Source organism: Pseudophryne corroboree, chromosome 4 (genome assembly GCF_028390025.1).
Source record: "Pseudophryne corroboree isolate aPseCor3 chromosome 4, aPseCor3.hap2, whole genome shotgun sequence".
In the NCBI taxonomy this organism is placed as follows: domain Eukaryota; kingdom Metazoa; phylum Chordata; class Amphibia; order Anura; family Myobatrachidae; genus Pseudophryne; species Pseudophryne corroboree.
In genome coordinates, this window is record NC_086447.1 from 114,563,187 (window position 1) to 114,591,016 (window position 27,830).

Genomic DNA, 27,830 nt, shown 5'->3' on the forward strand with positions numbered 1-27,830 from the left:
CTTGCGAGCAGGGCCTTCCTCCCTCTATGACTGTTTGTTTTTACCCAGTTTTGTCTTCTAATTGTGTCCAGTTGTAAAGTGCAGTGGAATTTGCTGCACTATATAAGAAACTGTTAATAAATAAATAATAATAGATCATGAATCACGCAATGTAGTTGGGCACGTTTAGGAGGAGGTAGGAGAGGTGATAGAATAAACACACTGAAGGTAAGTAGGTTGTGAAAAGAAAGTGTGCGGGTGTTAAATAGAATAGTGATGAGATTGAAGATGATTCTATCAATGGTGATTCTGGTAGTGTTTGTAAAAGTCCAAATAAAGTGGTAAGGAAAAGAAGATTAGAAGGAAAGCCAGTAGTGAATTCATCAATGGCAAAGTTAAAGTCACTAAGAATGGGTATAGTAGAGGATAGTATATATAGAAAATAGGAAGTGTCACAAACATCACATACATGATGCCCAAACTCCCAAAGATAACTTTGTGTGATCCTCTTGGCTGTGTCTTTCCTATAGTACCTGGCACAAGATTCCTGATGTCAGCGGCTTGCCCAGAGGTATGCAAGTTTGTTGTCAGTACGACTGGAGACCCCACTCATGAACTAGCTCCCTGGTCACATGACAAATGCACGCCAATCCAACATTTTATGCCTTACCTGGATGACATCACCAGACTTCAACCTATTTAAGTAGATCTGCCCTCGCATTCAGTGCTTAGTTATTGAAAGTGTTCCCTGTTCCTCATTCCTGACTGTAGAACTCTGTTCTCATTGAAACCAGATTTCTGATACTGCCTTTAACCATGTCTCTTGGTTCCTCCTTATCCATCCTGATGATTAAAGTCCATCAACTACTAATACCTGCATCATGCGACAAGAAGTAGTTGTCTGTAAGTCACTGTAATAATTAGTGGCATAGGTGACTAGTGCTAATGTCAAAAGAAGAAAAGGAGACAAAATAGCTGCCTCATTTGACACCAGATCTTGGACAATGCTTGTGGCGCACACTTCCATAGACTGTTCCAGAAAAGGAAGTGTCTGAACATGCCACCCAGGTTTTATGATTGTCAATAGGTTGAGGGATCTGTAGACTTGCAAGTCATGCATGGAGGATGACTTGTTACAAAAAAGACAGGGGGTTACAGGGCACAGTAGTATGTAGTTAGATGTCTAAATTGGGTTGGGTATGGTTTCCATCGGTCAGAATACTGACAGCGGCATCCCAACAGTTAGAATCCCATTACATTTAGGTAAGTAGGCTAACCCTCACCCTTACCCTCACCCTAACCCTGCCTACCCACGGCCTAACCCTCCCCTCCTGCAGCCTAACCCTAACCCTCCCCTCCTGCAGCCTAAACCTAAACCCCCCAAAGCCTAACCCTAGCCATTCTCTGCATACTTAAGTTCGGGAATTCCAGAGTCAGAATTCTGAATGGTGTCGGGATTCAATATTCTGACCACCAGCATCTAGAGCGTTGGGACGCCAACTACATTCTGTTTAAATGGGTGAGTTAAGAATGGAGGTTAACTTGTTACCAAAAGAATGGGGGGGAGTGGTCTTTGATATGATCACTCAGCGTTTCAGCTAGGATCTGCCCATGCATGAAGTTAATGTACCTGATATTTTATGTACATTTACTATTTACTTAACTGTTGCTTATTATTCTTTGTCATTAATCATCTTAAACACTTAACACTTGTCCTACCCTTTAAGAGACTTGCTGACCGAAAGCCGGAACAAACCATAGCCCCACCCTAAACCATTAACTAAATTATCTTACATATTCTCAAACTATTGAAATGTGTACATATTATATGTATTTGAGAATATTCTCAGTAACTATTTTATATATTTCAACTTGCCTTTTGATAAATAAGGACAATGTATTAAATGTCATAAGGCAAAACAAATATATTCTACAAATTTAAGTCATATAATATAAAATATATGCTAAACTGGAAAGCAATGAGGAAATATGCACAATAAACCATAAAATGTTATCTTTGATGTATAATTATGGCTAGTTATCTACATGCTAATATCCTCCGATTTTTAGCAAACAGTGTATTTTATCTCGAGAGGTCATTGTATTGTTTCACAAAGTATTTGTTGTATGTCACTGACTCACACGGAGTAAAGGTGTGTTGTCTGACTTGGAAATATCTGTCAGGAAGATTTATGTGAAATGCGTTGAGTTTGATAACCAAGCTTTTCAAATTTGACATATTTTTCAGAGTGGATTAGTAACTAAGTTTGATGTGTCAGCAATGGGCTTATTTAAACAAACAGCTCTTGGAATCTTTCACTTTGTACACAATAGTTTTAAAAGTGTCTCAGTTTGTGACACAGTTTTTAGTTTATGTAATTATGAATTTAGACTGTTCTGTCTCATGGTGAACACAACATTGTTCATTATAATAGTTGTAGAACATAACGGTTATCCAACAGACATATAGAGGAGGTTATATAACACTGGGGTATAGTCTGTTGCCAGGGATTTAAGAGTCGATTATGATTCATTTTGGGTTCCTGATCATGAATATGCTATGCTTATTTTTCAGTTGGCTCTAGTTTTTGAGACATGGATATGTCTTTAATATTTCTGAAAAATTAAATGAAACAATGTTAAAAATAGTTTAAAAGATGTTTTTTTCTGATTAAATTTGATTCATAAAATGTTATAAAAAGACACAGGATAATTACATACTGTACATAAGTGTTAGGAAGCTATGGAAACTTTTTTGTAGGATTTTCTTTTGTATTCTTGTAGCGACCACTCCCTCTGCAGACTCCCAACAGTAATCGGCCATCATGTGATGATCCCACCTTCATTTATAGCTTTCTTCCATTAACTGAATATCCTGGTGGAACCGCTCACCCTGTTCTTCGCTACAATCTTCTAGATTGGATGGAAAGTGATCTAAATGGCTGTACAAAAAAATTACTTTAATACTCATGTTGGCACCTACTTTGTCGAAACATTTTAGCATGTTGTGGACTATTTCCTGATGTATCCGGTCAGATGGTCAACAATGTTAAGGTCGATACTATTGGTCGAGATTGACATGGTCGAGATGGACAAATGGTCAACACATGAAAGGTCAACACATGAAAAGGTCGACATGAGTTTTTCACATTTTGTTTCTTTTTTGGAACTTTTTCATACTTTACGATCCACGTGGACTACGATTGGGAACGGTAACCTGTGCCGAGCGCAGCGGTAGCGGAGCAAGGCACCTTGCCCAAAGCATAGCGAGTGAAGCGAGCCATGCGAGGGGACGCGGTGCACTAATTGGGGTTCCCCGTCACTTTACGCAGAAAACGACAGCACAAAAGTAAAAAGACTCATGTCGACCTTTCCATGTGTCGACCTTTCATGTGTCAACCATTTTCATGTGTCGACCATTAGTCCATGTCAATGTCGACCAATAGTGGTTGACCTAAAGAGTGTCGACCTTAACATTGTCGGCCATTCATACCGGAACCATTTCCTGATAGTTGTCTGCCTTGTGATTGTCTAAAAAAATTTGAATAGCAGACATAACTCAGCCATGCTTAAGATTTGGTTTCAGTCATAGATGGATCCTTCACCAGTTTCCGTATCTGTAGCCGTCAAGAATTCCTGCCTTTAATTTTTCAATACTAAGAGATGGAAATGTTCGACAAATATACATGAAACAATCGCCTGACTTGTCCAATGCTTTTACAGATTGCTTCATTAAACCCAGTTTGATATAGAGAGGCGGCAGTATGATTTTTTTTCCTGTCGAGTAATGAATGATGTTGGCTTCTCCTACAGTTATAACTTCTCTTGGAGGCCATACGGATTGCTGCCAGTGCTTTTGTTTTGCACGACTATCCTATAAGCATATGTGACAAGGATACTTCGCATATGCACTTGCTACCCAAGAAGAAAGAAGAAGGTTTACCATTTTTAAATCAACAAAAACAGACCACTGATGCTGAGAATAAGCAATTTTTTCTAAGACTAACTTGATATTTTCATACTGTTCTTTAAATTCTGTTGAATGAGAATGACCGTTAGGAACGCAAATGTATTCCCATTGTGTAGTAATACACATTTTAATCTCTTTTAGAACTATCCATGAAGAGTTGTCAGTCTTCTGCTTGATATTCTGGTAAGCCCATCATCTGGAGAAGTTCTGGAATATTGTCACAATACACAAGATTGTTATTTTGGCTAAAGAATGGCAGCATGGCGCTTGCGCTCTATTTCGATACAACGTTATAGTAACATCCGGCTCAAGACAGTGCTTTTCTTGAAGTCTGGATACTAAAAGCTCAGCTCCTTTTTTCAATAAATTCAAGTCACGTATTAAATCATTTAGTTCCTTTTGAGAAAATTTGTTTGTAGTAGAGGAACTTTCATACCCTTCATATTTACAGCATAAAAATAGCAGACACTCAAGTGATCTTTTGGCTCACACCACATCATGGTTATGCCGAAATTAACTCCTTATCGATCACCTTTAGTCCAATTGCGGAGTGATTCCACGCAGGTTTTACAAACTTTGTGAGGCACCCATATCTTGTCTTGCTGGCTTATGTGACATTCAAACTAAGCCTGATACGCTTGTTTTACGAATACAGTTATATCTTTTCTTTCTTTTGCAACACTATATTTGCCACAAATATAACAGAAAACATCAGGGGTGTTAGTACACCATCTCCAAGAGGAACTAATTTTTACAACAAAAACGTCTTGTTTCACACATTCAGTGCTAACTCCCAACAAAAACTGAGGACGTACTGAACAAAACAAGCTCAAGCGGCGGGGAAATCGGTTGTGGTGGGACAGAGAGAGGGCCTAACAAAGGTTCAGGAGGTGTTCTTACTGCGTCACTCGGGTCTCTCCTTTTCTCCTCTCTGTATGCTGGGAGGAGGCGTGGCTGTTGTCTGAGGATGTCCCAGCAGCAGTGTCGGACTGAGGCATGAAGCGCCCACCGGGAAATGCAGTAGTAGGGGCCCATGTTTAGGGGTGTGGTCAGTCTCCAGAGGGGGTGTGGCCAGCTGCTACATTGGTTTGCCTAACCATTAGTGAGTGCATGGGCTGCGCCCCTTGACAAATATATAAATACTGCTAGTGTGTGCATGATAATGTACAAGATAAATATTGGCAATGCACTGTAGAGAATACAAAATAGTCATGTGCAGTATAAGGTAAAATATGTATAATGTATAATTCAAGAACACAGTCTGGAACCTTATCACTAGAGGAGGAGGAGGGCCCCCAGGCAGTGGGGCCCACCAGTGGTTTCCCCTGTACCCCTGTGGGCCAGTCCGACCCTGCCCAGCAGCCTCAGCAGAGCGCTGCCATGATATGAAAGTGTTATATGTCTCAAACGTGACTACCAGCTACGTTATCACAAATAAAACAAATTTTATTGTGAGGGTAGTTGTTAAAAAAGCAAAACTAAGTCAATTCTGTTAAGTAAAGTGGCCTAGACTAGTAAGGTACTTCAAATGAAGAAAATAATGACATTTTTCATTAATATGAAAACTGGAGCCAATTCAGCTATAGCGAAGATCTAATGTGAAAATGGGACCCGTGATTACTCGCAGACCAATCGTACATCTTTGGCAACAAAAAATAATAATAATTTTTGTTCCCCAGTATAATAGGTTCCATGTTTAAGGAACTGAAGTGTTTTTGGCAAGTTTGCCGTATCAAATTTAAAGTGGCAATTACTGATAAGGCAGCTTTGGCCTTATAATTAACCCCCCCACAACTCTATAGAATAAAAAAAAGTAGTGCTTACAAAGCCTAAAACCATGCTTGGTCTTACTATACATCTAATCTTGTCTTCCAATTTTAAAGATAACCCTTGCACAGATGATATGCAGTGGGTGTGATGTAGGGAATGCACAGTAGATACACTTAAGGTGGGTATACACACCAGAACGATGGCCAATTCCCTTTGGCCTGGACCATGCGAGATTGGCCGTATGCACTACATGATGTAATAAACGACGGAACAATACCTCATTCCATCCTTCATTACACTGTACAGCCCTGCATACAATATAGTCTGATTGACCGTGTAGCATGGCCATCCAGACGATGTAGAATGTGACCAGCGAGAATGCATAATTGTGCGTACACACTAGACGATGTAGACAATTTGACATTCCTATACGGCAAATTGTCACAATATTATTCTAGTGTATACCCACCCTTACACTAGTGCCTCCACCCAAATCTGTTTACAGGACATCTCCCTCTCTACAATAAATGGAAGTGCGATCACCTGCCACCGGTCATCTAATGAGAACCCTGCTTATCTCCTCCATGACATGGATATAAACCAGAAATTGCATGGAAGAAGAATTCAAATAAATAATTGGTCCTGATACAATATAGTATCAAATCAATAACAGCGGAATAACACTCATACACACGCACATATAACCAGGAGCACTTTCTAACTAAGCCCCATTAGAATGCCTTTGTGGCCATGGGGCTAAACATAACAGTTGTACCATAAACCGGTCACTCCACGATCAGCCAGTTGTTAGGCCACACACTTCTCTTGGCCTATGTTTATCAATACTGCAGTATATAGTGTATACTTTAATATCTCTTTACCAGTGAAAGGAGATATTTTTTAGTATCACACTTAACGGATCAGTGGATGATCAAGTACCTGGTAGGAGAAGACCTTATGGGGGTAATTGCATATACTGTCATATTTCAATGGCTGTTGGAATTCTCAGAACTTTTTTAAAGCCTGCTCTCAGTGTAAGTGACCACTTCACATGGGAATTGCAGGCATGGCTGATGAGAGTAGATATTGTTTCCTGAGAACACAATGACTGGATAGGTTGCCCAGGCACTACCTGAAGCTGTAAGTGGTTAATAACCCCCAGCGTCTTGGAATCATGGGGATATATGGGGCATCATAACAAAAAAAATAAGAAACTCTTAAACAATATAATTGTATCAGTGGAAGTTTGTGATTTAAAAAAAAAAATGTTTTTATGTTTGAACTTTTAAGATATAATTCTCACAATGCTGTAGTTAAAAAGTCAGTGATATAGAAAAGTCCCCCCAAATTTTTTTATAAAATCCACTGAAAAGAAGCACCCCTAAATCATGTACTGCTATGAGGTCTGAAGTAGACACAGTATATTTTTATGTTTAGACAGTATATGCTTTGTGTTCATGCGATGTGGCTTATGGAGATCACAACACCCATATTGTCACAATCAGGCAGGGCTGCCGTTACGTACTCTGGGCCCAGATGATACAAGAGGAGAGGCCAAACATACCCACTTATTAAAACTTTGACTTTAAGTACTATGCTTCTTGGTGGCAACCTCAGCCTTGGGTTCTCCCCCTCCAGGTCCCTCAGGCCCCCACTTACATCATCATCTCCTCCCTACTGCCTTCAAACCTGATGTTGAGCTTCTTTATCATCATGGATCATGGCTGTCCTCCTGCAAATAGCCATATACACCATTTTTCCAAGGCAGGTATGAGCGTCCCCTGGCTAACATGGCCTACCCGTCCCAGCTGGTGCTTCATCAGATTGTTATGACCCTTAAGGTTAGCTTCCTCCCAAATACTGGATTAGCACACCAGTCTGCACATTTTCTATTTGCGGAACCAGTGCAGCATGATCTTACCCAGGTGCACAGTTACTTGCCCGTTTTGCTTTGCTCCCGAATCAGCCCTATAATCTTCAGACACTTTATCTGCCACCGTGCTACTTATTTGCGTATTATGACTGCTGATGTTTATAAACTATCTCCATGTCCTGCTGTGTTTCATACTGTAAGTCACGTATTTTTTTTTTGTTCATGTCATTTGAGTACTTTGTAAGGCGCTGCAGATCCCTTGTGACGCCAAATAAATAAAGGATAATAATATTAATACGTTCTGTATTGAGTATTCTATAAAAATAATTTGACCCTAGTTTGCATTATAAAGCAATATTCCTGACATTAAACTAAAACTGCTATTCATACATACCTTACATGCCATTAGAACAAAATATTTTCCCAGAATTCTGTAGTAAGGCCTTGCATCGCAGCCTCTCTTGTCTTTTTAATTCAGTTATTAAATGTTACCCTAGCCTCCTGGCCTTAAGGTTGACATGTCAGCATGAATCAACATTCCCAAATTCAATAGTACATCATAAATGACCTGTGCACCCCATTGCTGTTTGGTCAAGAAACAATTACTTGTCAAGTTGTTTAGTGGTTTAATTTGTTTCCTCTTTTTTCTTTTCCTGGCAGCCCCTTGCTAGAGACACGGCAGCAGCTCAAAGTGAAAGATGGCCCCTGACCTACAATTGCGGCTAAGAAGGAAACATGAAAAGGCCTCTGCAAAGGTACAATTCTATTTTTAACAAACAGCAAAAAATATTTTCTTACATCCTTTAAACAGGCAGTTATAAAGAATGGATCACAGACTTTTATTTAAGTTCTAATTGTTTTTTAACCCTCCTGGCAGCATAGTGGAAATACACTGTGATGTCACCAGTTACTGGAGATTAGTGCGTATTGCGTGACCGTTGGTCAGGAGAACGCGGGTCAGCATACCGACGCTGGAATCCCGTCAGCGGAATGCCAGCGGGGGAGGTGAGCGCAAGAAGCCCCTTGGCGACTGCGGGTTCTATTCCCACTCTATGGGTGTTATGGAAACGCACGATTGGGAATAGTCCCTGTTGGTCGGCATGCCAACCGTCGGGATTGTGAGTGGGCGGGATGTAGGGGGAGGTCATGTGACTGGCGGTCTCCTGACCGCCAGTCACATAACTATATCCCACTGGAGAGTGCGTGGTCCGGAGACAAGGTAAGGGGCACAGTGGCACCCCAGCAGCAGGGCATGAACTTTACTGGAGGGGGCCAGCACAACTTAGTTGCCAAGGGGCCCCCACAAGCCTCACTCCGGCCCTGCCTACTTCACCCAGAAAGCGGCAGGATGCAGGAGACTTGTCCACTTTACCAGTGAGAATGGGTAAGGATGTAATGTGAGGAGAGGGATGCATGTGACAGCGGCCGTGTCATGATGTGAGGAGGGGAAAGGAGGCAGCAGGAAGCCACCATCTAAGAATTATATAGGGGAAAGAGCAGTGACCTCCAGGGATTCGTTCAATTTGCCGGCTGTCTGGATCCCGGCGGTCATGATACAGACGTCGGAATTAGAGATGTGCACTTGAAATTTTTCGGGTTTTGTGTTTTGGTTTTGGGTTCGGTTCCGCGGCCGTGTTTTGGGTTCGAACGCGTTTTGGCAAAACCTCACCGAATTTTTTTTGTCGGATTCGGGTGTGTTTTGGATTCGGGTGTTTTTTTCAAAAAACACTAAAAAACAGCTTAAATCATAGAATTTGGGGGTCATTTTGATCCCATAGTATTATTAACATCAATAACCATAATTTCCACTCATTTTCAGTCTATTCTGAACACCTCACACCTCACAATATTATTTTTAGTCCTAAAATTTGCACCGAGGTCGCTGGATGACTAAGCTAAGCGACCCAAGTGGCCGACACAAACACCTGGCCCATCTAGAAGTGGCACTGCAGTGTCACGCAGGATGGCCCTTCCAAAAAACACCCCCCAAACAGCACATGACGCAAAGAAAAAAAGAGGCGCAATGAGGTAGCTGTGTGAGTAAGCTAAGCGACCCTAGTGGCCGACACAAACACCTGGCCCATCTAGGAGTGGCACTGCAGTGTCACGCAGGATGGCCCTTCAAAAAACACTCCCCAAACAGCACATGACGCAAAGAAGAAAAAAAAGAGGCGCAATGAGGTAGCTGTGTGAGTAAGCTAAGCGACCCTAGTGGCCGACACAAACACCTGGCCCATCTAGGAGTGGCACTGCAGTGTCACGCAGGATGGCCCTTCAAAAAAATACTCCCCAAACAGCACATGACGCAAAGAAAAATGAAAGAAAAAAGAGGTGCAAGATGGAATTGTCCTTGGGCCCTCCCACCCACCCTTATGTTGTATAAACAGGACATGCACACTTTAACCAACCCATCATTTCAGTGACAGGGTCTGCCACACGACTGTGACTGAAATGACGGGTTGGTTTGGACCCCCACCAAAAAAGAAGCAATTAATCTCTCCTTGCACAAACTGGCTCTACAGAGGCAAGATGTCCACCTCATCATCATCCTCCGATATATCACCGTGTACATCCTCCTCCTCACAGATTATCAATTCGTCCCCACTGGAATCCACCATCTCAGCTCCCTGTGTACTACTTTGTGGAGGCAATTGCTGCTGGTCAATGTCTCCACGGAGGAATTGATTATAATTCATTTTAATGAACATCATCTTCTCCACATTTTCTGGATGTAACCTCGTACGCCGATTGCTGACAAGGTGAGCGGCGGCACTAAACACTCTTTCGGAGTACACACTTGTGGGAGGGCAACTTAGGTAGAATAAAGCCAGTTTGTGCAAGGGCCTCCAAATTGCCTCTTTTTCCTGCCAGTATAAGTACGGACTCTCTGACGTGCCTACTTGGATGCGGTCACTCATATAATCCTCCACCATTCTTTCAATGGGGAGAGAATCATATGCAGTGACAGTAGACGACATGTCCGTAATCGTTGTCAGGTCCTTCAGTCCGGACCAGATGTCAGCATCAGCAGTCGCTCCAGACTGCCCTGCATCACCGCCAGCGGGTGGGCTCGGAATTCTGAGCCTTTTCCTTGCACCCCCAGTTGCGGGAGAATGTGAAGGAGGAGATGTTGACAGGTCGCGTTCCGCTTGACTTGACAATTTTGTCACCAGCAGTTCTTTGAACCCCAGCAGACTTGTGTCTGCCGGAAAGAGAGATCCAAGGTAGGTTTTAAATCTAGGATCGAGCACGGTGGCCAAAATGTAGTGCTCTGATTTCAACAGATTGACCACCCGTGAATCCTTGTTAAGCGAATTAAGGGCTCCATCCACAAGTCCCACATGCCTAGCGGAATCGCTCTGTGTTAGCTCCTCCTTCAATGTCTCCAGCTTCTTCTGCAAAAGCCTGATGAGGGGAATGACCTGACTCAGGCTGGCAGTGTCTGAACTGACTTCACGTGTGGCAAGTTCAAAAGGTTGCAGAACCTTGCACAACGTTGAAATCATTCTCCACTGCGCTTGAGACAGGTGCATTCCACCTCCTATATCGTGCTCAGTTGTATAGGCTTGAATGGCCTTTTGCTGCTCCTCCAACCTCTGAAGCATATAGAGGGTTGAATTCCACCTCGTTACCACTTCTTGCTTCAGATGATGGCAGGGCAGGTTCAGGCGTTTTTGGTGGTGCTCCAGTCTTCTGTACGTGGTGCCTGTACGCCGAAAGTGTCCCGCAATTCTTCTGGCCACCGACAGCATCTCTTGCACGCCCCTCTCGTTTTTTAAATAATTCTGCACCACCAAATTCAAGGTATGTGCAAAACATGGGACGTGCTGGAATTTGCCCATATTTAATGCACACACAATATTGCTGGCGTTGTCCGATGCCACAAATCCACAGGAGAGTCCAATTGGGGTAAGCCATTCCGCGATGATCTTCCTCAGTTGCCGTAAGAGGTTTTCAGCTGTGTGCGTATTCTGGAAAGCGGTGATACAAAGCGTAGCCTGCCTAGGAAAGAGTTGGCGTTTGCGAGATGCTGCTACTGGTGCCGCCGCTGCTGTTCTTGCGGCGGGAGTCCATACATCTACCCAGTGGGCTGTCACAGTCATATAGTCCTGAGCCTTCCCTGCTCCACTTGTCCACATGTCCGTGGTTAAGTGGACATTGGGTACAACTGCATTTTTTAGGACACTGGTGAGTCTTTTTCTGAGGTCTGTGTACATTTTCGGTATCGCCTGCCTAGAGAAATGGAACCTAGATGGTATTTGGTACCGGGGACACAGTACCTCCAACAAGTCTCTAGTTGCCTCTGCAGTAATGATGGATACCGGAACCACGTTTCTCACCGCCCAGGATGCCAAGGCCTCAGTTATCCGCTTTGCAGCAGGATGACTGCTGTGATATTTCATCTTCCTCGCAAAGGACTGTTGGACAGTCAATTGCTTGGTGGAAGTAGTAAAAGTGGTCTTACGACTTCCCCTCTGGGATGACCATCGACTCCCAGCAGCAACAACAGCAGCGCCAGCAGCAGTAGGCGTTACACGCAAGGATGCATCGGAGGAATCCCAGGCAGGAGAGGACTCGTCATAATTGCCAGTGACATGGCCTGCAGGACTATTGGCATTCCTGGGGAAGGAGGAAATTGACACTGAGGGAGTTGGTGGGGTGGTTTGCGTGAGCTTGGTTACAAGAGGAAGGGATTTACTGGTCAGTGGACTGCTTCCGCTGTCGCCCAAAGTTTTTGAACTTGTCACTGACTTATGATGAATGCGCTGCAGGTGACGTATAAGGGAGGATGTTCCGAGGTGGTTAACGTCCTTACCCCTACTTATTACAGCTTGACAAAGGCAACACACGGCTTGACAAATGTTGTCCGCATTTCTGTTGAAATACTTCCACACCGAAGAGCTGATTTTTTTGGTATTTTCACCAGGCATGTCAATGGCCCTATTCCTCCCACGGACAACAGGTGTCTCCCCGGGTGCCTGACTTAAACAAACCACCTCACCATCAGAATCCTCCTGGTCAATTTCCTCCCCAGCGCCAGCAACACCCATATCCTCCTCATCCTGGTGTACTTCAACACTGACATCTTCAATCTGACTATCAGGAACTGGACTGCGGGTGCTCCTTCCAGCACTTGCAGGGGGCGTGCAAATGGTGGAAGGCGCATGCTCTTCACGTCCAGTGTTGGGAAGGTCAGGCATCGCAACCGACACAATTGGACTCTCCTTGTGGATTTGGGATTTCGAAGAACGCACAGTTCTTTGCTGTGCTTTTGCCAGCTTGAGTCTTTTCATTTTTCTAGCGAGAGGCTGAGTGCTTCCATCCTCATGTGAAGCTGAACCACTAGCCATGAACATAGGCCAGGGCCTCAGCCGTTCCTTGCCACTCCGTGTGGTAAATGGCATATTGGCAAGTTTACGCTTCTCCTCCGACAATTTTATTTTAGATTTTTGAGTCCTTTTTTTACTGATATTTGGTGTTTTGGATTTTACATGCTCAGTACTATGACATTGGGCATCGGCCTTGGCAGACGACGTTGATGGAATTTCATCGTCTCGGCCATGACTAGTGGCAGCAGCTTCAGCACGAGGTGGAAGTGGATCTTGATCTTTCCCTATTTTTGGAACCTCAACATTTTTGTTCTCCATATTTTAATAGGCACAACTAAAAGGCACCTCAGGTAAACAATGGAGATGGATGGATACTAGTATACTTATGGATGACGAGCGACTGCCGACACAGAGGTAGCTACAGCCGTGGACTACCGTACTGTGTCTGCTGCTAATTTAGACTGGATGATAATGAGATAAAATTAAAAAATATATATATATCACACTAGTACTGCAGCCGGACAGGTATATATTATGTAATGACGGACCTGCTGGACACTGTCTGTCAGCACTGCAGACTCCTAAAGTAAGCTACTAGTATCAAGAAGATAGAAGAAAAAAAAAAACACGGGTAGGTGGTATACAATTATGGATGGACGAGCGACTGCCGACACAGAGGTAGCTACAGCCGTGGACTACCGTACTGTGTCTGCTGCTAATATAGACTGGATGATAATGAGATAAAATTAAAATATATATATATATCACACTAGTACTGCAGCCGGACAGGTATATATTATGTAATGACGGACCTGCTGGACACTGTCTGTCAGCACTGCAGACTCCTAAAGTAAGCTACTAGTATCAAGAAGATAGAAAAAAAAAACCACGGTAGGTGGTATACAATTATGGATGGACGAGCGACTGCCGACACAGAGGTAGCTACAGCCGTGGACTACCGTACTGTGTCTGCTGCTAATATAGACTGGATGATAATGAGATAAAATTAAAATATATATATATATCACACTAGTACTGCAGCCGGACAGGTATATATTATGTAATGACGGACCTGCTGGACACTGTCTGCAGAATGCGTTTATAAAAACACCACACGACGAGTGTTTAACTTTTTCAGGCAGACAATCACAATATACTGGTGGTCAGCAGACAATCACAATATACTGGTGGTCAGTGGTCACTGGTCAGTCACACTGGCAGTGGCACTCTGGCAGCAAAAGTGTGCACTGTACTTAAAATATGTACTCCTGCTATAACTGCTCCCCAGTCTCCCCCACAATTAAGCTGTGTGAGCAGTGAGCACTCAGCACAGTCAGATAATGATATACAGTATTACATATGATGCAGCACACTGGGCTGAGCACAGATATGGTATGTGACTGTGTCACACTGTGTATCGTTTTTTTTCAGGCAGAGAACGGATTAATTAAACTGGTGGTGGTCACTGGTCACTGGTCACACTATCAGCAAGTAGTACTCCGTCCTAAGCAGACAATCACAATATACTGGTGGTCAGTGTGGTCACTGGTCAGTCACACTGGCAGTGTGGCACTCTGGCAGCAAAAGTGTGCACTGTACTTAAAATATATTATTTATGTACTCCTGCTCTAACTGCTCCCCAGTCTCCCCCACAATTAAGCTGTGTGAGCAGTGAGCACTCAGCACAGTCAGATATACAGTATTACATATGATGATGCAGCACACTGAGGCTGAGCACAGATATGGTATGTGACTGTGTCACACTGTGTATCGTTTTTTTTCAGGCAGAGAACGGATTAATTAAACTGGTGGTCAATGGTCACTGGTCACACTATCAGCAAGTAGTAGTACTCCAGTCCTAATATGCTCCCCAAAATTAGTAAATAGTGTCTCTAACTCTCTACTCTCTTCTCTATAAACGGAGAGGACGCCAGCCACGTCCTCTCCCTATCAATCTCAATGCACGTGTGAAAATGGCGGCTACGCGCGGCTCCTTATATAGAATCCGAGTCTCGCGATAGAATCCGAGCCTCGCGAGAATCCGACAGCGGGATGATGACGTTCGGGCGCGCTCGGGTTAACCGAGCAAGGCGGGAAGATCCGAGTCTGCCTCGGACACGTGTAAAAAGGCTGAAGTTCGGGGGGGTTCGGATTCCGAGGAACCGAACCCGCTCATCTCTAGTTGGAATCCCAACAGCCGACAATGCCGCCATCCGGAATCCTGGCAAAACAGGACTATTCCCACTCATGGTTGTCCACAACACCCACAGAGCGGGAATAGATCCTGTGATGAGTGCAGCGAGCCACCGAGCCCGCAAGGGGACTCTTTGTGCTCGCCCCGCTGCCAGCATTCCGGCGGGCAGGATGCCGCTGTTGGGATATGGACTGCCCGCCAGTAAATCATACTAAATCTGTCCTCCAGTAGCACACGATGAGTGAAGTGTTAGTGACGCTTGGGCTGCATGTGACAGAGGCAGTGTCTAGCTGTGAGGAATGGAATGGACAGGGCTTCAGTAAGCGCATTGCCCGGTGGGGGCTCTGCTACTGTTCTGGGCCATACTTTTGGATACATGTAACTGTATCTGAGGACAAATTGGATGTGGGGAACTAATGATATTTCTGAGCAAAGGCTTACACAGAGGCTTGCACTAGAAAAAAATCTGCTAATTAGCTATATGCACATCGATCGGGGGGTCATTCAGGTGCAGACGCAAAGCGGCGGTTGTATGCATATCAATTAATGTGTTTGCACTGCGCATGTGTCTGAGCCGCAGTGCGCATGTGCAGCGCGTGATTCATGAGTGCGGTCGCAGCAAGATTTTAGTCACAAAGTGAATGACAGGAAGTCAGCGTTTGGGGTGGTCACGGGGAGTTGTCATGCGAACGCAGGCATGTCATGGCAGTTCGGATGGCGTTTTCTGGATGTGCATATATTAGCAACTGTGATCACACTTGCTACTGAAGATGCCTGTGTGTCCCAGAAGAGCAGCTCACCCTGCGTGTCTTCAGAGGCACTCAGGCTCTGCGTGGCGACCCGGTGTGTGACAATGTTACTGATGTTTTTGCAGTCATGTGGCGCCATACACTAAAGATGTGATCTCAGTGGGTGTCCTTTTGCACGCGTTAGCTTCTGCGCCGATATTAGCACATAATATCAATTGCATCCAGCAAATCATTGCAACAGGAGTAGGAAGAACAAGCGCACCTGAATAACCCCCCTGGTGCATATTATTAATTAAGCACTGTTACTAAATAGTTTTCCTAAGATCGTTAGGGGCATATTTAAAATAGATGTTTTGGCATACAGATGGTGTAATAATTAGCATTACTGCCTCACAGCACTGAGGTCATGGGTTCGATTCCCACCAAGGCCCTAACTGTGTGGAGTTTGTATATTCTCCCCGTGCTTGCGTGGGTTTCCTCTGGGTACTCCGGTTTCCTCCCACAACCCAAAAATATACTGGTAGGTTAAATGGCTTCCAACAAAAAATAAACTCTAATGCATGTACATGTGCAGACTAGATGGGCAAGTGGTTCTTATCTGTCATCAAATACTACAGTATTTTTATATTTCTATGTAAACTGCGTGCGTAACGACCAACTCGGTAGCGCATATCGGCAGGCAGAGAAGTTTAGCAAGGCCCATATCCCGCAAAGTAGCCAGAAGCTGTTCCAGCTGTCGCATCTAGTTGAAGCTGCCCCTTATAGGCCCTACACACTGGCCGATTTTTTGAAAGATATGAACGATCTCGTTCATAAATGAACGAGAACTCGTTCATATCTTTCAGTGTGGAGACTCCAGCGATGAACGATGCGCGGCCCCGCGCTCGTTCATCGCTGGTCTCCCGTCGGCTGTGCATGCAGGCCAATATGGACGATCTCGTCCATATTTGCCTGCACTTCAATGCAGCCGCGTGACGGGGGGAGTGAAGAAACTTCACTCCCCCCGTCACTGCCCCCCCACCGCCGGGTCGCTCGTCGGCCGTATCCGCCGTCGGGCAGCTCGGCGGCGGGTCGGCCAGTGAGTAGGGCCCTTTAGTGTTCCTTAGACGCTCTGGGGATTATTCAGATCCACTTTATTATAAAGTAAACAATGATTTCTTAAGTATGTTCATATTAAACGAATTTCAATAGGCATGGCTTAATGAAAAAGATTTCAGTTACAATTCTTATCCAATCGTCTTTCGATACATATGGTTAGAGAATGAGCTATAAGGTCTGGAAATGGAAAATACCTGGAAAATACCTGGCATCAATTTAGGGCTTTTAAACTATGAAGGCATTGAACGTAAAAATCCTGAACAGCTGAAAGAATTATTTATGTGGAAGTTTGTGGAGTCTTGGTATGCTGCAACCTTACACGTTGCCAGCCACCAGCTTAATTATATTACTGCTCCGCTCAGAGACTTGTAAAACATTTTAGCATGACGTAAACTCTGTACATCAAAAAAAGACTCCATTTCTAATTTTCATACAATTTATTGCAGAAAGAGTAGCGGTACTGTTTTCCAGAGCGGTCTTTTCCATTTAGATTTTATTCTTGCATGGCTTTACAGATATCAGAGTAATGGATAACACTGTAACCGATGCGGGGAAACATAAGTCTGCCGTGCACAGTTCCCGGAACCGTTTCTGTTATCAGAAAGCATCTTGACGTTATATATCATTTTGTTCCTCAGCTGCCTCCAACAGGTCATGTGAGGATTTCCCATTATAGGGGGTAATTCCAAGTTGATCGCAGCAGGAAACTTTTTAGCAGTTGGGCAAAACCATGTGCACTGCAGGGGAGGCAGATATAACATGTGCAGAGAGAGTTAGATTTGGGTGTGATGAGTTCAATCTGCTATCTAAATTGCAGTGTAAAAATAAAGCAGCCAGTATTTACCCTGCACAGAAATAAAATAACCCACCCAAATCTAACTCTCTCTGCACATGTTATATCTGCCCCCCCTGCAGTGCACATGGTTTTGCCCAACTGCTAAAAAATGTCCTGCTGCGATCAACTTGGAATTACCCCCATAGGACGAGTCAGATAGTTGAATACACATCTGTCTGACTGAGGACATTCAGAAAATATAACCTGCTGGTAGGAAACAGTGCTGAGAAGCCATATTGTATTGTATTCTAGCGTTAAAATGGACCAGTCTATTTATGAGCTTTAATTGTGTCATGATTACTGTATAAAGGGGGTCATTCCGAGATGATCGTAGCTGTGCTAAATTTAGCACAGCTACGATCATTCACACTGACATGCGGGGGGATGCCCAGCACAGTGCCGGCATTCCCGCGCAGAAGTGCAAAGGCATCGCACAGCGGCGATGACTTTGCACTTCAAGAGTAGCTCCCGACCAGCGCAGCTTTAGCTTGTTGACCGGGAGCTACTCATCACTCCCCGGCCCGCAGAGGCTGCATGTGATGTCACGCAGCCGCTGCGGCCCGCACCCCGTCGGTCCGGCCACACCTGCGTTGCCGGAACGCGCCAACGAAACGGCGGCAAAACACCGCCGTTCCGCCCCCCCCCCAGCGACCGCCTCTGCCTGCCAATCAGGCAGAGGCGATCGTAGCTGCCCGACAACTTTCGGCCGTCTGGCATGCGCCAGCGCACTATGGTGCCAACGCATGCGCAGTTCTGACCTGATCGCACCGTTGCGATAAACTGCAGCGTGCGATCGGGTCAGAATGACCCCCCATAGTGTTAACGCATTCAATTACATACACAGAAACTGCAAGAGGAAAAAAATGTATGGTATAAGTCACTTCATCATTATGTACAGATGGGGATGTAGTTAATATCCTGGCTGTCGGGTTCCCGGCGTTCAGGATCCCGACGCTGGAATCCCGACAGCCGAGAATGCCGAATTCCTCGCCAGGGCTATTCCCACTCGTGGGTGTCCGCGACACACATAGAGTGGGAATAGAACCTGTGGCAAGTGCAGCCAGCCCGCATGGGGCCTCCATGCGCTCACCCCGCTGCCGGAATTCTGGCGGGCGGAATGCCACTGTCGGGATATTAACAGCCGGCATCCCGTCCTCCTGGGATTTCATATCCAACCCTGTACATGTGATGGGAACAGGAAATTGCTACTGTACGATGCTTAATGCATTTCAAAAGAGAGAAGTGGGGTATCTATTGCACTGGGAAATACTTATGTATTTGTATGACTAGTTGTAATACAAGATTATCTTAATATTTTATATATATATGTAGTTGGGGTGCTACTACACACCTGAGATATACTGTAAACACAAGCAGAGAAAGAGGTCTGTAAATGCTGTACAAAAGACAAGAAAGAATGATTAAAAAAAATGGGATGCAGTCAGGATTCTGGCGGCCTGGATCCTGGCAGTTGGAACACTGACGCCGGAATCCCGACATTGATTGAAATGCCACCACCGGGATCCCGACTGCCGGTCTCCCGATCGAGGACTGCCGGGACACCGTACCGGAAAGCCGAGGGAAGGGGGGGGGGGTGTTTAGGCTGCAGCGTTAGGGTTAGTTTGCGGGGAGGGGGTTAGACCATAACTAGTTTGCGGGGAGGGGGTTAGACCACCAGGAAGGGTTAGGCTGTGGGGGAGGAGGGGCTAGATATAGGCTGCAGGTAGGGGAGGTTAGGGTTAGGCAACACCGGGGACGGTTATGGTTAGGATGCAGGGGGGAGGTTAGGGTCTGGCTGCGGGAAAGGTGGGTTAGGGCTAGGGGGTTAAGGGATCAAAGTTACCTTACTTCATAGCAGCTGTCGGAATCTTAAGCGCCGTGATGCCGCTGTCTGTATTTTGTTGGGATCCTGTATCCGATCCTAAAAAACAGCTTTTATTAATTCATTAAAATATGTTCAAGAATGTGTGAATAAGAATAAAATTGTGTATAAAAAAATATAAATTATAAGTTAATAAGTGCCTCTAATGGGTCTTCTTCATATTTTCTAATTGGTCATTTTTCTGCATATGTCTGTCCAATCAGGCAGAGAGCAAAATATAATATACAGTAGTTCAATCTCCTGATATTAATTTTCAATCCTATACTCTACACTGTACTGTCAACGGAATTAACCAGACAAACAGCCATGCTTAATGCGTTTCATAACTAAGATGCTTGATGCGTTTCATAACTAAGATGCTTAATGCGTTTCATAACTAAGATGCTTGATGCGTTTCATAACTAAGATGCTTAATGCGTTTCATAACTGTGTACAGTATATGAGTAAAGCAACTTGTCAGTGGAGTATGTACAATGGGTGCAGTATGTACATGGGCCCACAGGTCACCCTGCACTCAAGATACACGTTAGCGAATCCTTGTGTCTCCCCGCCATGCTTGCTCCCATAGTTCCATCTTTCCAGCAATGTATTCAGAAAGTTGGCACTGGAACTAGCAGATAGCAAAGTCATTCCACTTCTCCACATACGCCATCTTTACAAATATATATCACTGGAAGCATAGCGCCATGGGAGCGAGGATAAAGGTTAGTGCCACATGGACACACTTAACACTTTCTGAAGGCACATCTCTTATTATGCCCATGCAACATGTATAATCATGTTGTGCACACTAAGGGGTAAATTTACAAAGATGGGAGTTCCATTTAAGATGGGATGTTGCCCATATCAACCAATCAGATTCTATTTCTCATTTATCTAGCACCTTCTAGAAGATAATACCTGGAATCTGATTGGTTGCTATGGGCAACATCCCATCTTAAATAAAACTCCCATCTTAGTAAATTTACCCCTAAGGGCCTGATTTAGAGATAGATGCAATGCCAATGGTTACGCGGTTGAGTGATTATCAGCGATCTGCATATGCATCACAGTCGCACTGCACATGCGCCGCAATGCATTAGCAATGGTGGTCGCCATGAGGATTTATTTGAAAGCTGATTGACCGGAAGTGCCCAGTGGCAGCTACAGAGGTGGTGCAGCAGCTCAGTCCAAGATTCAGATAGGGGAACAACAGCAACTGCCACCCCAAACACTGTCAAACATCACCATCCGGGATCACTGGCAGTAGGTGTGGCCCCCCTATTTGAATTTTGGACTGAGCTGCAGCCCCGCCTCTGGGCCGCCGCTGGTAGTGACGGTTTGTGCAAGGTAATAGGAGGTGGCTACAAACCATTTTTGGGGCATGTCCCAATCTGTGATCCCATAGCAATGGCTCTGGGGTCACACATACAATTGATTACTTCTATACTCAACTGATCTGCAACGGATGCTGCGTCTTTGTATGCAGCCGATTTGATTTGCGAAGCCGCCTATTTGCTGCTGACATTTGCATATTTTCGCAGGCCCACTGCGTACAGTGGTAGCATTAGCGCACATCTCTGAAACAGGCCCCAGATTGGGACACTTGGGCACTCAAACATTTGCAAATGACTGTATACTACTTTGTAACTACTCATCACTTACAAAGACATCAAATATACTGGGCCAGATGCATCATCGCAAGTACCAGCCAATCAGCTCCTAACTGACATTTTTCAAACACAGCCTGTGACATGTCAGTTAGGACCTGATTGGCTGGTACTTTTTCACTCTCCATTTGATTACTTTCCAAGTGATGATGCATCTAGCCCACTGTATGTTATTTGTAATCATCAGTTACATAGCTTTTGCATTTATGGAAATATTCATCACATGTATGTCTTTTAGCACAAGTGGAGAGTCAGACCTTTAAACCCATATGTGAACACTAATAACTCAGGGTACTCATGCTTGCTTGCATTAGCAGCCCCTTGTCATTTAATTTAGATGCATTAACCAATATTCTGAGGCCTTAAGACTTTTATATGTAGTTATTGGTGACCATTATTCAGATACAGGTCTGGATGTATTTAGAGATGAGCGGGTTCGGTTTCTCTGAATCCGAACCCGCCAGAACTTCATGTTTTTTTTCACGAGTCCGAGCGACTCGGATCTTCCCGCCTTGCTCGGTTAACCCGAGCGCGCCCGAACGTCATCATGACGCTGTCGGATTCTCGCGAGGCTCGGATTCTATCGCGAGACTCGGATTCTATATAAGGAGCCGCGCGTCGCCGCCATTTTCACACGTGCATTGAGATTGATAGGGAGAGGACGTGGCTGGCGTCCTCTCCGTTTAGACACTTGATTTACTAATTTTGGGGAGCATTAGGAGTACTCAGTAGTGTACAGTGCAGAGTTTTGCTGATAGTGACCAGTGACCACCACTTTTATTTATAATCCGTTCTCTGCCTGAAAAAAGCGATACACAGCACACAGTGACTCAGTCACATACATACCATATCTGTGTGCACTGCTCAGGCTCAGGCCAGTGTGCTGCATCATCTATATATATTATATATCTGTCTGACTGCTCAGCTCACACAGCTTATAATTGTGGGGGAGACTGGGGAGCACTACTGCAGTGCCAGTTATAGGTTATAGCAGGAGCCAGGAGTACATAATATTATATTAAAATTAAACAGTGCACACTTTTGCTGCAGGAGTGCCACTGCCAGTGTGACTAGTGACCAGTGACCTGACCACCAGTATATAATATTAGTAGTATACTATCTCTTTATCAACCAGTCTATATTAGCAGCAGACACAGTACAGTGCGGTAGTTCACGGCTGTGGCTACCTCTGTGTCGGCACTCGGCAGCCCGTCCATAATTGTATATACCAGTGACCTAACCGTGGTTTTTTTTTTCTTTCTTTATACATACATACTAGTTACGAGTATACTATCTCTTTATCAACCAGTCTATATATTAGCAGCAGACACAGTACAGTGCGGTAGTTCACGGCTGTGGCTACCTCTGTGTCGGCACTCGGCAGCCCGTCCATAATTGTATATACCAGTGACCTAACCGTGGTTTTTTTTTCTTTCTTTATACATACATACTAGTTACGAGTATACTATCTCTTTATCAACCAGTCTATATATTAGCAGCAGACACAGTACAGTGCGGTAGTTCACGGCTGTGGCTACCTCTGTGTCGGCACTCGGCAGCCCGTCCATAATTGTATATACCACCTAACCGTGGTTTTTTTTTCTTTCTTTATACATACATACTAGTTACGAGTATACTATCTCTTTATCAACCAGTCTATATATTAGCAGCAGACACAGTACAGTGCGGTAGTTCACGGCTGTGGCTACCTCTGTGTCGGCACTCGGCAGCCCGTCCATAATTGTATATACCAGTGACCTAACCGTGGTTTTTTTTTCTTTCTTTATACATACATACTAGTTACGAGTATACTATCTCTTTATCAACCAGTCTATATATTAGCAGCAGACACAGTACAGTGCGGTAGTTCACGGCTGTGGCTACCTCTGTGTCGGCACTCGGCAGCCCGTCCATAATTGTATATACCAGTGACCTAACCGTGGTTTTTTTTTCTTTCTTTATACATACATACTAGTTACGAGTATACTATCTCTTTATCAACCAGTCTATATATTAGCAGCAGACACAGTACAGTGCGGTAGTTCACGGCTGTGGCTACCTCTGTGTCGGCACTCGGCAGCCCGTCCATAATTGTATACTAGTATCCAATCCATCCATCTCCATTGTTTACCTGAGGTGCCTTTTAGTTGTGCCTATTAAAATATGGAGAACAAAAATGCCACTCCTAGATGGGCCCGGTGTTTGTGTCGGCCACTAGGGTCGCTAATCTTACTCACACAGCTACCTCATTGCGCCTCTTTTTTTCTTTGCGTCATGTGCTGTTTGGGGAGGGTTTTTTGGAAGGGCCATCCTGCGTGACACTGCAGTGCCACTCCTAGATGGGCCCGGTGTTTGTGTCGGCCACTAGGGTCGCTAATCTTACTCACACAGCTACCTCATTGCGCCTCTTTTTTTCTTTGCGTCATGTGCTGTTTGGGGAGGGTTTTTTGGAAGGGACATCCTGCGTGACACTGCAGTGCCACTCCTAGATGGGCCCGGTGTTTGTGTCGGCCACTAGGGTCGCTTATCTTACTCACACAGCGACCTCGGTGCAAATTTTAGGACTAAAAATAATATTGTGAGGTATTCAGAATAGACTGAAAATGAGTGTAAATTATGGTTTTTGAGGTTAATAATACTTTGGGATCAAAATGACCCCCAAATTCTATGATTTAAGCTGTTTTTTAGTGTTTTTGGAAAAAAACACCCGAATCCAAAACACACCCGAATCCGACAAAAATAATTCGGTGAGGTTTTGCCAAAACGCGTTCGAACCCAAAACACGGCCGCGGAACCGAACCCAAAACCAAAACCCGAAAAATTTCAGGCGCTCATCTCTAGATGTATTGCAGTGCGGGATGGCTGGAGCTCCGAGATTCCGGCTGAACTCGTACGTTTTTTAAAGTGGCAATCATTTACAAGGCAAAACCATCCTTGCCCTTGGAGCTCCGGCCGTCTCACACTGCATTACATCCGGCCCATAGACAGCAGATACAATAATAAAAGGCAAAATCAAATCAGATGTGCTCAGGAATGAGATCAGTAGCAATAACAAGTCGAAAGCTGAAGGCATAGTCAGGAGGAATGGAGCAAAGATAAAAGACAGTACCATAGCAAGGTGCTTCCAAACCTTGTACCGGCCCCAACCTCACCTTGTGCCCAGAACATGTGATTTCATGATGTCACAAAGATGAGTCTAGGATGCGAGCAGCCAGGGAGATGGGGACCGGGAATGCCCGCTCAGCACATCTCCAGGGTGCTGATCTATGTACCCAATAAACCAGAGCAGTGTGTGACTGGGACAGCGTTGGTGCAACCAGTGGTTAAAGTGGGGCGGAACGGGGCGGAACTGCGTTCCGTCACCTCTAATTGCAGGCGGAACTAGTTCCGCCTCCGCCCGGCCACAGCATCAGGTCCCTGCTGCATTGCAAAGGTGGCAGCGGCCGCCAGCCAATCCCGGCTCGCAGACCGGCTGCAGCACCAATCAAAAAAAGGGGCGGCTTTTTTAAAATCTGGCGTGAACCAATCACGGCTCGCGGACCGCCAGCCAATGAGAAGCTGCCATGTGGCAGCTTCTCATTAGCTGGCGGTCCGGGAGCAGTGAATGGCGCACAATTGGTGCCAGATTCAAAGTGCGGCCTCGCTGCTTTGCAATAGCAGCCGGTCCGTGAGCCAGGACTGTCTGGTGGCTGCTGCTAGCTTTACACCGCAGCCGGGGACCTGATGCTCCAGCCCACAGCCACTGAAGCACACAGCCACACTGAGGAGAGTGCTGCTGGACTGAGGAGCAGCAATGACAGGGGCGAGGATTTGACGCCGGGCAGCTCATGGACCGGCAATGGAGAGACAGCGGCAGCATTTTTGTGGCGCCAGCTGCGAGCAAATTGCGGCTAGTGACCCAACAGCCAGACGGCGGATTAACGCAGCAGCCTTCAGGTGTCCCAGCCTTCAGGTACCCCGCATCTTTGTCTGTTACCATGCGACAAGCACACAACCTCCCTGCTACTGTCAATTTCCTCATTCAGGTCCCTTCATTTTGCCAATAGGTTGCCAAGTGACTCCGGGCTCTGTATGCCCGCAGCAATGACTAGAGCTCTGCTCGGCTGTTCATAGACACTGCACAGTCGTGTGGGATTGGGGCAGATATCGGTGTTATCTGGTGGGTGCAGGCTGACAGCGCATGGGTGGATGCTGCATTCAGTGGGAGCCTCTCACGGTCACCCTGCATGGCTGACTTCCACATTTCTCCTCTTGACAACCAAAGTCCGCTACAGTGACACTAGTGACTGTCTGTTTGGACACTTAGTTGTTCAAAACTCCCAAGGTGACTCCAGGAGGGGAGAAATCCTTTTCCACCTTCGGGAAAGAGATGGAGCTACAGGGTCTGGCAGAAGTGGGTAAAGGGTGCGGAGAAGGGAGAGAGCTGGTTGGCTTGCTCTCAAGCCTCCCTATCTGAGTAAGTACTTCAGTGGCATCAGAGAGAGCCAGCTGCCACCTCCCACCTCATTGCACCCAGGCCCATGGAAGCTGCAGTGTCCTAAAACATATAGGATATGCACTTATGCAAAATATATCTAATTATTAGACACATTATTGCTACACTTATCGCATGAAGCCCCTGTTTCTAAAAAGTGAAGGGAATGTTCTGTGTGGGGGGATACTTGCCAGCGGTTGTGTGTAAGTGGCTCTGATATTGTGGGCATTGTGTGTGTAAAGGGCACTAGTATGTGGGACGGGCAATGTGAATAAAATTGTGCTACTGTGAGACATTATTTTGAATTGGGGTACTTTTGTGTGGCCACGCCCCTTCATTGTGAGGCCACACCCCTTTCTGTGGCGCGCGCGCCTTCGGCGCGCACTAAGCAGGAGGGGGTCATGGCGGAGGTGAGCTCCCCCACCTCTCCAGGACCACTTTAAGCCCTGGGTGCAACATCCTCTGCCTTGCGGCCCTGGCTTCACAACCTTCCTAACAGCCATGGTTGGCGCTATCAATCAAAGTCAGACTGTACATGAAATAATGGGAAAAAAGGACTCAGGTGAGCACAGTTCAATGGGAAATGCATAGACGTGAGAGTATTTATATGAAACATGTGCCTAAATCAGTGTGCATACTGTACATTGTATGACTGATATCACTGAGCAATGGGAAAGAAGCTCTCTATGAGGATGTTAATGTCCACACAACAATCCCGCTCCCATATTTAGTCCTTGTGTACAGACCTCTGCTACAGAGTAAACCACCTGTGTTAATTACAAAAACGCACGCACAGTGGTCATCTATAATACTCTTACTGTACATTTCCTAGGATTGGAAACATCCAGCCAGGTCCGATCTACACACTCCAGGAGACAGTAGTAAATGTGTTTGGGAGCAAATGCTTTCACACACCGCGCTGAGCATGTGCACAGCAAATATGCACAAATTGCAATTTGACAACTGTTGTAGTACCCATTTTGCATGATCCCCAAATTATTTTTCTATGCCAGGATTTTCCATGGCTACATCTACAAGAATAAGAGGTTGTACCGAGTTGTTTGAAGAAAAAGGCTCACAATGCATTAATGACAAATGGGGAGATGCATCAAACCTTGGAGAGAGATAAAGTACTGACCTATCAGCACATCCCCATCCTTAGCTCAACCCCATTGAGAAGTGGCAACTTTATCAATGAACATCATATTCATTGTTCCTAGATATGTGTAACATTTTTTTATCTAAATGTCTGAAAATGCAGAAACCATCTGATAGTTTGGGATTTTTTTATTTTTTTTTCATTTGCTTAAAATATGCTTTGTAACATCTGAGTCTCAATTTAATAAAATCTGTTTAGAGCACTACTATACAAGCAACTGTTACGAAGGCCACCAGGTGGTACAAGGTGACGCTCACATGATTACACTTGCCCAGCAGTCTTTTAGCCTCCTGCAATGCTAAGCTTCACCTGTAGAAGCCGCGTTTCCAGGGTGAATTAGGTCCACCCCGTACTCAGATGCCCCCAGGACTTATGGATGGAGAAGGTGACTATTGGAGGCTGGGCAAGAGTAAGGTACAAGTGCATAGAGACACTCACTGGATACAACCTTGATTAAGCTGCCCAATTCACAAGCTGAGATCAGTAACAGAATGTATGTGAGTGCAACAATGCACAGGATGGTATTAGCAACTAAACACAAACTGTATATGAATGCAACAGTGCACAGGGTGGTATTAGCAACTATATATAAACTGTATATGAATGGAACAATGCACAAGATGGTATTAGCAACTAAAACACAAGCAATGAATGACTTAGCTGTGAGTCCCTTAAGGAACTTCTCAGAGCAAAGCAAGGTACTGATAACAAGATAACTTAGCTGCAGGAGTCCCTGGATTTCAGGAAAGGCAAGGTAAGGCTGGAACTGGAGCTGAATGGACTTCCAGACTTGGTCTCACATACACAGTGAGGAGCTCAGGTGACACAGGTAATGTACTCAGGATTCTGGCAAGACATGGTACACAGG

The 27,830-nt window shown here is 45.1% G+C and overlaps 1 long non-coding RNA gene across 1 annotated transcript in view; it reads left to right on the plus strand.

Moving 5' to 3' along the window:
- The window catches only part of LOC134911152 (uncharacterized), a 192,167-nt gene extending 164,954 nt beyond the window's left edge, over positions 1-27,213 (plus strand). The window contains exons 3-5 of the long non-coding RNA XR_010176357.1: positions 4,091-4,132; positions 8,253-8,347; positions 26,817-27,213. This is a non-coding gene — a long non-coding RNA (uncharacterized LOC134911152). The remainder of the gene's footprint in view (positions 1-4,090; positions 4,133-8,252; positions 8,348-26,816) is intronic.
- The last annotated feature ends 617 nt before the right edge of the window (positions 27,214-27,830 follow it).